Source organism: Molossus molossus, unplaced genomic scaffold (assembly GCF_014108415.1).
Source record: "Molossus molossus isolate mMolMol1 unplaced genomic scaffold, mMolMol1.p scaffold_m16_p_2, whole genome shotgun sequence".
Classification (NCBI taxonomy): Eukaryota; Metazoa; Chordata; class Mammalia; order Chiroptera; family Molossidae; genus Molossus; species Molossus molossus.
Genome location: NW_023425355.1, coordinates 117,990,231 through 117,999,416, shown reverse-complemented (window position 1 = coordinate 117,999,416; position 9,186 = coordinate 117,990,231).

Below are 9,186 nucleotides of genomic sequence, written 5' to 3'. Positions count from 1 at the left end.
GTGGGGTGCTGAGAAAGGCTCAGTGGAGTCTGTTATATTGAAAATTCCCCCAAATACTTGACATTGTAAAAGTGGGGTCCTTTTATTCAAGGAGAGTCTTGTGGGATGAAAGCTTTCATAATACACTTGGGAAACACTGCTTTATTGAATAGCAGACACCATCATCGTTATTAGTCACCCCAAATGAGTGCAGACACAGACTTAATGCTTACAAAGAGTGGACTTTCATAGTCATCCTTGAGCTCCTACCCCTGCTTGATAGTAGGAATGAGGCAATTTAGATCTGCAGGTAGTTCAGAGTCAAGAGGTATATCAGGGGTTCTCAGTACCACCCACATTTAGAGATTCACTACAAGGAGTCATGAGAAAGGATTCATGAGACTCAGAACACAGTAGTATTCAGGACTAAGATTTATCACAGCAATATAGTAAAGATACAGGGACAGATCCTGTGCAGAATAGAAACTGGTGGGGTCTGGAGGAATCCATGTGCAAGCCTCCTTATGCTCTCTGCCTCCCACTAGAGGTCACACAGAGCACCCCCCCCACCCCCGCCAGCAATTAAATTGCAGCAACATGCCCTGGCTAGTTTGGCTTGGGTTAGAGCATGGCCTGCAGACCAGAGAGTTCTGGGTTCGGTTCCCACTGGGGGCGTGTACCTCGGTTGCAGTTAGTCCCCGCCCCGGCTGGGGTCCTGTGGATGGCAGCCACTAGGTGTGGCTCTCTCACATCAATGTTTCTCTCTCTCTCTGTTCCCCTTTCTCTCCCTCCCGCTCTATCTGAAGATAAATGCAAAAGTGTCCTTAGGTGAGGATAAAAAGATTTAATTTAATTTAATTTAATTTAATTTAATTTAATTTAATTTTATTTTATTTTATTTTATTTTAAAAATGCAGCAACACATGTGTAATGTTTCTGCCCAGGGTAGCCCTTTCAGCTGCAATGTCGGATTTTTACTGGAGGCTGGTCACATAGGCACCCTCTGCCAATCATGTATCAAAAGTCCAAACTTCCAGAAGGGAGGTGGGTGCTCAGAATAAAACACATTGTATAACAAACAATATTCTAGGCAACAGTAAACACCCTTATGAATTAGGGAGTGTTAAGAACCCTCCTGAAATCCTAGCTCACAGACACTAGCCAAGGGCCAAGTTTGAAAGCAGGCCTTTCTAAGGATACCGGTTTCAAGCCTGCTATATTAACTCTTTTCTGTAGAGGACAGTTGGATGAGACCTCAGATAATGCAATCAAAATTATTATGGAACCCTATGGGATATAATGAAAAGGTTAAACCAACAAGGTGAAGCCTATTAAGGGAAAACAAGAGCTTTGCATTAAAGTCCAAAAGATCCATTACTGCTACTGAGACCCAGCTTGACAGCAATTAATGTGAAAAACACCCAAGGGGAGGGGATTTGTTGCTCAATATGAATTAGCAGTGTTAACTCAGCCATTGAAAAAACTAATGGAATATTATTCTAGATTAATAGGAGTGTCATGTCCAGATCAATGAATGTAGAATTATCATGGTATTCTGAAATGATCAAACATCTTTTGGAAAATGTATGCATTTCTAAGGTCTCGGTTCTAATACAGATATGAATAAATAAGGTAAGTGCAGTGGGTAGTGTGGATCACCAGAGTATACTGATATGTGAACAGTCTTATCATTTTTGAAATGAGATTTTGAGAATTTTTAAATGAGTCATGGTTATTCTCTATTGCTCCATTTAGCAGAATTGAGAACAACAATGACAGCTTTAGAGAGACAGATACAGAGGCAATACAAAAAGGAGTTAGAACAACCCAAGTATGGAATTAGCTGACTTGGACAGGAATGTGTTCCCCATTAGTGAAAATATTCACACTGCTGGATGAACATGTATCTCTAGACTGGATGAGACAGTGAACCTGAAAATCTATTGAGTTTCTTTGTATTCTAAAATTCTTGACCCCATGGTTCTGTTAATTTAGACATTTTCCCCTGTGCCTATGACTTAGACATTGCTGAATGGACAGCCAAAGTAAAAGCAAGAGTGAGCTTTATTTGATGTCCCTAAATTTTATTCTTAGCATTGCAGCAGAACCCATGAATATTCACAAGCACTGTGGGCTCATTTCATAGTATTTCCTCACATAGCCAAGTCCCTAAATTTGGAGAAAGACTATTTCTTTTTTTTTTTCTTTTTTCTTTTTTCTTTTCTTTTCTTTTCTTTTCTTTTCTTTTCTTTTCTTTTCTTTTCTTTTCTTTTCCTTTCCTTTCCTTTCCTTTCCTTTCTTCCTCCCTCCCTCCCTCCCTCCCTCCCTCCCTCCCTCCCTTCCTCCCCTCCTTCCTTCCTTTTTATATTTTTATTAATTTATTTTTGTTACAGATGTTTCTCCTTTTACCACCATTGACACCTTCCTCCCAATCCACCCCCTGCCCCATCCCCAGCATTGTTGTCTATGTCCATGGTTACGCATACATGCATATAAGTTCTGTGGTTTATCTCTCCCGCCCCCACCCCCTCTTCTGAGGTTTGTGAGACTGTACCCTATTTCTATGTCTCTGGGTCTATTTTGTTCATTATATTCTACCAATAAGTGAGATCATGTGATATTTGTCTTTCTCTGATTGGCTTGTTTTGCTTAGGATAATACTCTCCAGGTCCTTCCATGTCGTCTCAAACAATAAAAGATCTTTCTTACAGCTGCATAGTATTCCATTGTGTATTTTTGACCCAGTGATCCCACTTCTAGGAATATACCCTAAGAAGCCTGAAACACCAATCAAAGAATATATGTACCCCCATGTTCATAGCAGCACTATTTATAATTGCTAAGATCTGGAAACAGCCCAAGTGTCCATCAATAGATGAGTGGATAAAAAAGCTCTCCTCCTTTCTTAATGTTATTTACCTCCTGTTATGTGATATTTAAGTGTATAGTACCGTGTTCTAAAAAGGGGTTGTAATATCCTGATTCTGTCTGCCTGTTGGTGATCTTACTCATTGTTTTGTGACCTTTTGTTGTTTGTTTCAGGTAGAATAATCCCCTTGAGTATTTCCTGTAATAGAGGTCTTCTGGAGGTAAATTCCCTTCAGCTTCTATATGTCTAGAAAATTCTTCATTTCTCCTTTATATCCTGATGGATATGGCATTCTTAGCTGGTAGTTTCTCTTTTTCCATAGTTTGAATATTTGATTCCACTGCCCTAGTTTTTAGGGTTTCTGCTGATAAATCTGATGATAATCCAATGGGATTGTCTTTATAGGTTACTGTCTTCTTTTCCCTAGCTGCCTTGAGAATTCTTTTATTCATTGCTAATTTTTGAGAGTTTTAATACAATGCACCTTGGAGGAGGCCTTTTTGGATTGAGAGGATTAGGTGTTCTGTTTGTTTTGTGGATTTGGGGATCTAGCTCTTTCCATAGGTTTGGGAAGTTCTCGACAACTATTTGTTTGAATAATCTCTCTGTTTCCTTCTCCCTATCTTCTTTGTTTAGTATGCCTATTATTCTTACAGTGCTCTTTCTGATGTAATCACATAGGTCTCATAGAGCTCTTTTATTTTTTATGCTCAAGTCTCTCTCTCCTTCCCTCTACATCATTTCTATGTTTCTATCTTCAATAGCACTAGTTCTTTCCTCAATCTGGTCTGCTCTATTTCCTGGGCTTGCTAGTTCATTCCTGATCTCTTTTATTGAGTTCTTTATCTCTAGAATTTCTATTTGGCTCTTATATAAAGTTTTGATCTCTTTGGTACAAAGTACTCATTTTGTTCATTGATTTGGTTTCTGAGTTTATTAAACTTCCTATCTATGTTTCTTATAACTCACTGAGTTTTTTCAGAGCTGTGATCTTGAATTCTCTGTCATTTAAATCACATATATCCATGTCTTTAAATTTATTTTATGGAGATTTTTTAAATTTTCTTTCTCAGCTGCCTTGTTACCTTGGTTATTCATGATGTTTGATGGCTTCCTACTCTGTCTAGGCATCTATATGTGAGTGACACATCTCTAGTAGATTGAAAATAAGTATTTCTATTGTTTTCTGGTGGGTAGTGTTGAAGCAGAAAATTTTTAGTTCTCTTGCACTGCTGTGGCCTTTCATATATATGTGGGGTGGTGAAAAATATCCTTTGTTCCCTGGGAAGGTGAGGAGACTCCTCTTTGTTGATATTGCCTTGGTATCAGGGGACCAACCTCACAGGGCAATGTGGTGGGCAGTGGGGTTTCAAATCCATGAAATCCCAGTGCTGTCCCCTATAGCCAGTTGCTTCTGGCAGTGCAGCCACGATGGGTGGAGGTGGGTGAGCTGAGGGAAGCTGGCCACTGCCTTTGTTGCTTTGTTATCTCAGCAATGGTGACTGGCAGACCTTACTGGCCTCCCCTCTGTGTCTCTACCTGAGCCTGGGATTAGTTGTAGAGTGCAACTGTTGCGTAGGGGAAAAAATGTTTCCATAGTACCAGTTCTCAGGTTTGCAGATAATGTGTTCTGCATCCTGACACTCCCTGCTATAGCTTCTTTTGGGGCCTGCTGAAAGCTCCAAGCTCTGAGAGGGTGAGGGGATGTGGCCAGGCCCCATGGCTTTGTTTCTTTGTCTGGAATGGTGATTGCCAGACAAACATGGCCATACCTCAGTGCTTTCTCCCTGCCCCAATCACTGGGTTCAGCTGTAGCTTGTACTGACCACTTCTGCAGGAATGCTCACTGTAGCTCTCTGCTCCTTTTGGATGAAGGGAGTGCCAGTGGCAACTTGATTCTTTTCCTCTCCAGGCTGAGACCCACAATAAGCTCCAGGCTGCAAGCTCCAGGCTGTGTCCCTGGCATCATCTCAGCTCTTCTCCCTTCCCACATCCCCAGTTTGCTTCCACTTGACCACCTTCAGATGTTTCATTGAGCAGATCTGTCAGACATGTTTGTGCGCTGAGCAGTGACTCCGTTGTTGAATTATAGCTGTTCAAATTATTAAAACATCTAGGGGAGAGACAAAGGGGACCTCTCATACTGCCATTCCTCTGACATTGCTCTTCGATACAAAACTGTTTTCATTGGCAATATTCATGCTTGAAATGTCCACCCCTGGAATCAGTCTTTAAAGATTGTGTAACAAACATCAAGACACTACTTCTATGAGGAACCCTCACATTATACTGTGGGGGAAGAAGAAACTTTGATTTATCTTCAAGGTTCTGTCAGCTGCTCTAATGATCATAGATAAGAGACAGATTAACAAAAGAAAAAACCACATTCAATTACATACATATGTATAGGAACCCTGCATACACAAGAGAGTCAGAGACCCCACATACATGAGAGATTTAGAGACAGAAAAGAAAAATGAGATCTATGTGACATTCTGAGCTAAGAATTACTTTGAGGCTTCAGATGGGAAGAAGGTCCTTTGGTATTTATTGGCTTTTTAAGGTTCATAATTTATTGTGATTTTTTGTTTGTCTGCATAAATCTTTGATTTTGTATCTAATTTTGCATTTGCACAATTGAATTCTTTCTCTTAAAGAGGAGCCCAAAATTATATAAAATTCAGGTCCCAGAAAACCTGGATCTTCCTCTGCTCTGACATCTTGTCTCTACTCTCCAAATACTTGCCCTGAGATCTTGCATTGCTGCCTTTCTCACTGTCCCTGAGACAATTCTGACATTTTCTGGTCTCTGCACTGGTTATTTACTCTGTCTCAATCCTTCTTCCTTCAGACATCCACACCACTTGCTTTCTCCTTCTTTGAAAGTCTTTTCTCAAAATTTAACTTCTCCATAAGGCCTTCCATTTCTTATTCTTTCCTTTTAAATATATAGCTCATATCTATATACCTTCCTGAAACTTCTTACTCCATTTGAATTTCCTCCTCACTATATAGCATTTTCACACTCTAAAGTAAAAGAATTGGTAACAATTGATTAATAGATACATGACAGACTCTATCAATAAATAATCAAGTTATTATGCTTAGAGTTTCTTGCCTGCCTCTTCCACTAGAATTTACTCAATAAATAATTTTTTTAAAATGAACGAAGTTCTCCTTATATCAAAACCTGTGAATCATCTACTTAGGTTGTGCACGCATGCGCACACACAAAAAATGGAAACAATGTCTTCTAGGATCTTAAGGAACATTTCACTGTGCCTTGTAAAAATTCAGTATTAGCATAATACTCTGGGCCCAGGAATGTAAAAATGTGGAAAAAATGCAAATCTTCAATTGAAAAAAACAACAACAAATGTAGAGTTCAGTTATATTCAGTTGTTGTAGATTCTTCATAATATTTTATTGTTTAAAAACTTTTTAGAAACTATTTTTAGAGCAGTTTTAGGTTCATAGTAAAATTGATAGAAAGGTACAGCAATTTCCCATATATCCTCTGCCCAGTGGTTGCAAATTCTTACTACAGAAAAATGACAGGGCAATTTTATAGTTGAATTATTGCATGGCAAAAGACAGAAGATGCTTTTGAAATAAAGCTTCTCATAGGCATAGTTCTCAGTTCAGGAAACCAGAGTATTCTATCATGGTCATTATTTAGAATAGTAGTTATAATATAGCCATATTGGGCATCTGTACTTGTTTGCCAGGACAGTCCCAGTTATGCCTATTATTCTGGAATAATTATTAACTTCACTCCCTTCACCATGCAAAGTTCTGGATGATTACATTTATGGTCACTATACACAGAAGAGATGCTCAGTAAATATATTTTAATTGAGAGGCTGCTCCATCAGAGGTAGAGAGCCTTCTCCAGGTGTGGCTCAGGATAATAGTCAGTAGTAGGGAAAATCAGAACACTCACCAATATGAAGCAGCTGAGGCTCAGAAATGGTGGTAAAGAACAGTAGTTAGTATCCGGGAGGTCAGTCCTGGGACTAGGGTCCATCGGTCTGTGATATAAAGAGCAGAGTTCCAATCTCCAACAAAGAGCACAGTAGAGTTGCTGTTTCTGCAAGAAGACTTGGGGACTAGAGGTTTGACCAGAGCAGAAATGCAGAAGAGCATTCCAAACAGAAATCTAGCTTTATAAACTGGGACTGTAGAGGGCAGCAGTCAGGTAATCATGCGTTGAGTTAAAAACAGTGAACAAAAAGGATCCTTAATGCTTTATACCAGCACTTTTCAACTGGTGTGCCACAGGAGTTTTTAAAATATGCAATACCTGACTATTTAATCAGGGGCACTTACCTCTTTTCCCTTAGATTGTCAAAAAAATAAATTTAAAAATGACAACAGCAAACACAATAGCCATCCTGTATGAATGAATTAAAATTATACCTATTTTTTATCAGATTAGCAAAAATATATATTTTGGTGTGTCACAGGATTTTAGTAATTAGTTTCTGTGTTATGAGATGAAAAAGGTTGAAAATCACTGCTTTATACTCTTGAAAAAACACTTAGAACCCTTTACATATATTCAAAATAATCCCTTCTTAATGAAGACTGTGGTTCCCTTCTATTTGCCTTATTATCTGTGACTTTTCCCTTTTTTCAAAATATATGCTTGAATATCTTTCTAAATGTATATTTCAATTTGATTTCTGTTACTCCCTGTATTAGTTTTCTATTGCTGACATAGTAGATGGCTACAAATTTAGCAGCTTACAAGAACGCAAATTTGTTATCTAACAGTTCTGTAGGTCAAAATCATTGATTGGATCAGTAGGTTCAGTTTTCCACAAAGCTGAAATCAAGGTATTGGGCGGCCTGGATGCTTATCTGGAGGCTCTGGGCAATATTCTTCTAGGCACATTACAGTTTTTAGCAGAATTTCGTTCCATGCTATTTCAGGACTGAGGTCCCTTTCTCCTTGTTGGCTGTTTGTTAATCATTTGCAGCTTCTGGAGGCTGTCCATATTCCCTGGTTTTGGTCCCCTTTACTTTCAAAGCCAGCAATAGGGGTTTGAGTACCTCTCACACTTTGAATTTCTCTGACCTCCACCTCTATAGCATCTCTTCATGCTCCCCTTCTGCATCTCTCTTTTGCTTTCCTGGATTCATTTGGTTATGTTGAGCCCACAAGATAGTCTCCCTATTTTAAGACTAACTACAAATGGTTTATCAGTTATTAATAAACTGATAATTGTAATAAACTGTAATAACTATAATAAATTGATCAAGTACATCTGCAAAGTTCCTTCACAGCAGTACCTAGACCAGAGTTTCAATGAATAACCAGGAAAGGGGAATTTTGGAGAAGTCAACTTTAGAATACTGCCTAACACATGCTTCCTGTTTTTGAAAATGTATGCTTAAATTGCTCTTTAAAATGTTTATTATCACCCTGGCCATTTTGATTCAGCAACTACAAAGTCAGTCCATGGACTGAAGGGTAGTGAGTTCAATTCCCAGTCAAGCACATGTACCTCAGTTGCGGGTTTGATCCCCGGCCCCAGTTGGAGTCTCGAGGTAGGCAACCAACTGATGTGTCTCTCTTGCATTGATGTTTCTCTCTCCCTCCCTCCCTCCCTCCCTCCCTCCCACTCTATCTTAAAAAATGGAAAAATATCCTCAATTGAGTGAGGATATAAATAAATAAATAAAAATAGAATGTTTATTATCAGGCACTTAAGGTTTCTTGTGTATGAGGGCCTCCCTGCCTTTCAGCTCCCAAAATTAGGTCTATAACAGTGGTGAAATGGGTGGGCAGAATCTTGGCCTGTACTTAAAGAATGAATTCATCTGGTTAGAACTGATGTGTGAGAATCTCCAGCTTCTGGCTAGCACTCAATTCCTTCATTCCCATTTACTAACAGTTTTTAATAACAGCAAAATCAAATCTCCAAGTCTCTTATTTCCAAAGCAGGATAAATAGATAGGAGGCCACGTATAGTGCCCAGAAAACTCAAGCAAAGGAGCATAACTATCAAAATGGTGCACACAGGAAATGGATGTGAGAAGATTCTACAAAACTGAGCCCCACCAGATGTGAATTGTGACAAGATATGTCTGGGTGCTTATTCTGAACCTGCTGCAGTAACTCCTGCCTGGAGCTAGGGTAGGTCCAAGGCTGTAGTTCCCTAAGTGTGATCGATTCCTGGACTATCAACATCACCTAAAGACTTGTTTAAAATGTACAGTTAGGGCCCCACTCTAGATTTATTGATTCAGAAACCCTGAGGATAGGGCCCAGCTCTGTCTTTTAAAATGTCCTTCATGTAATTCTGATGTAGTCTAAAGGGATTGTGAAAGTG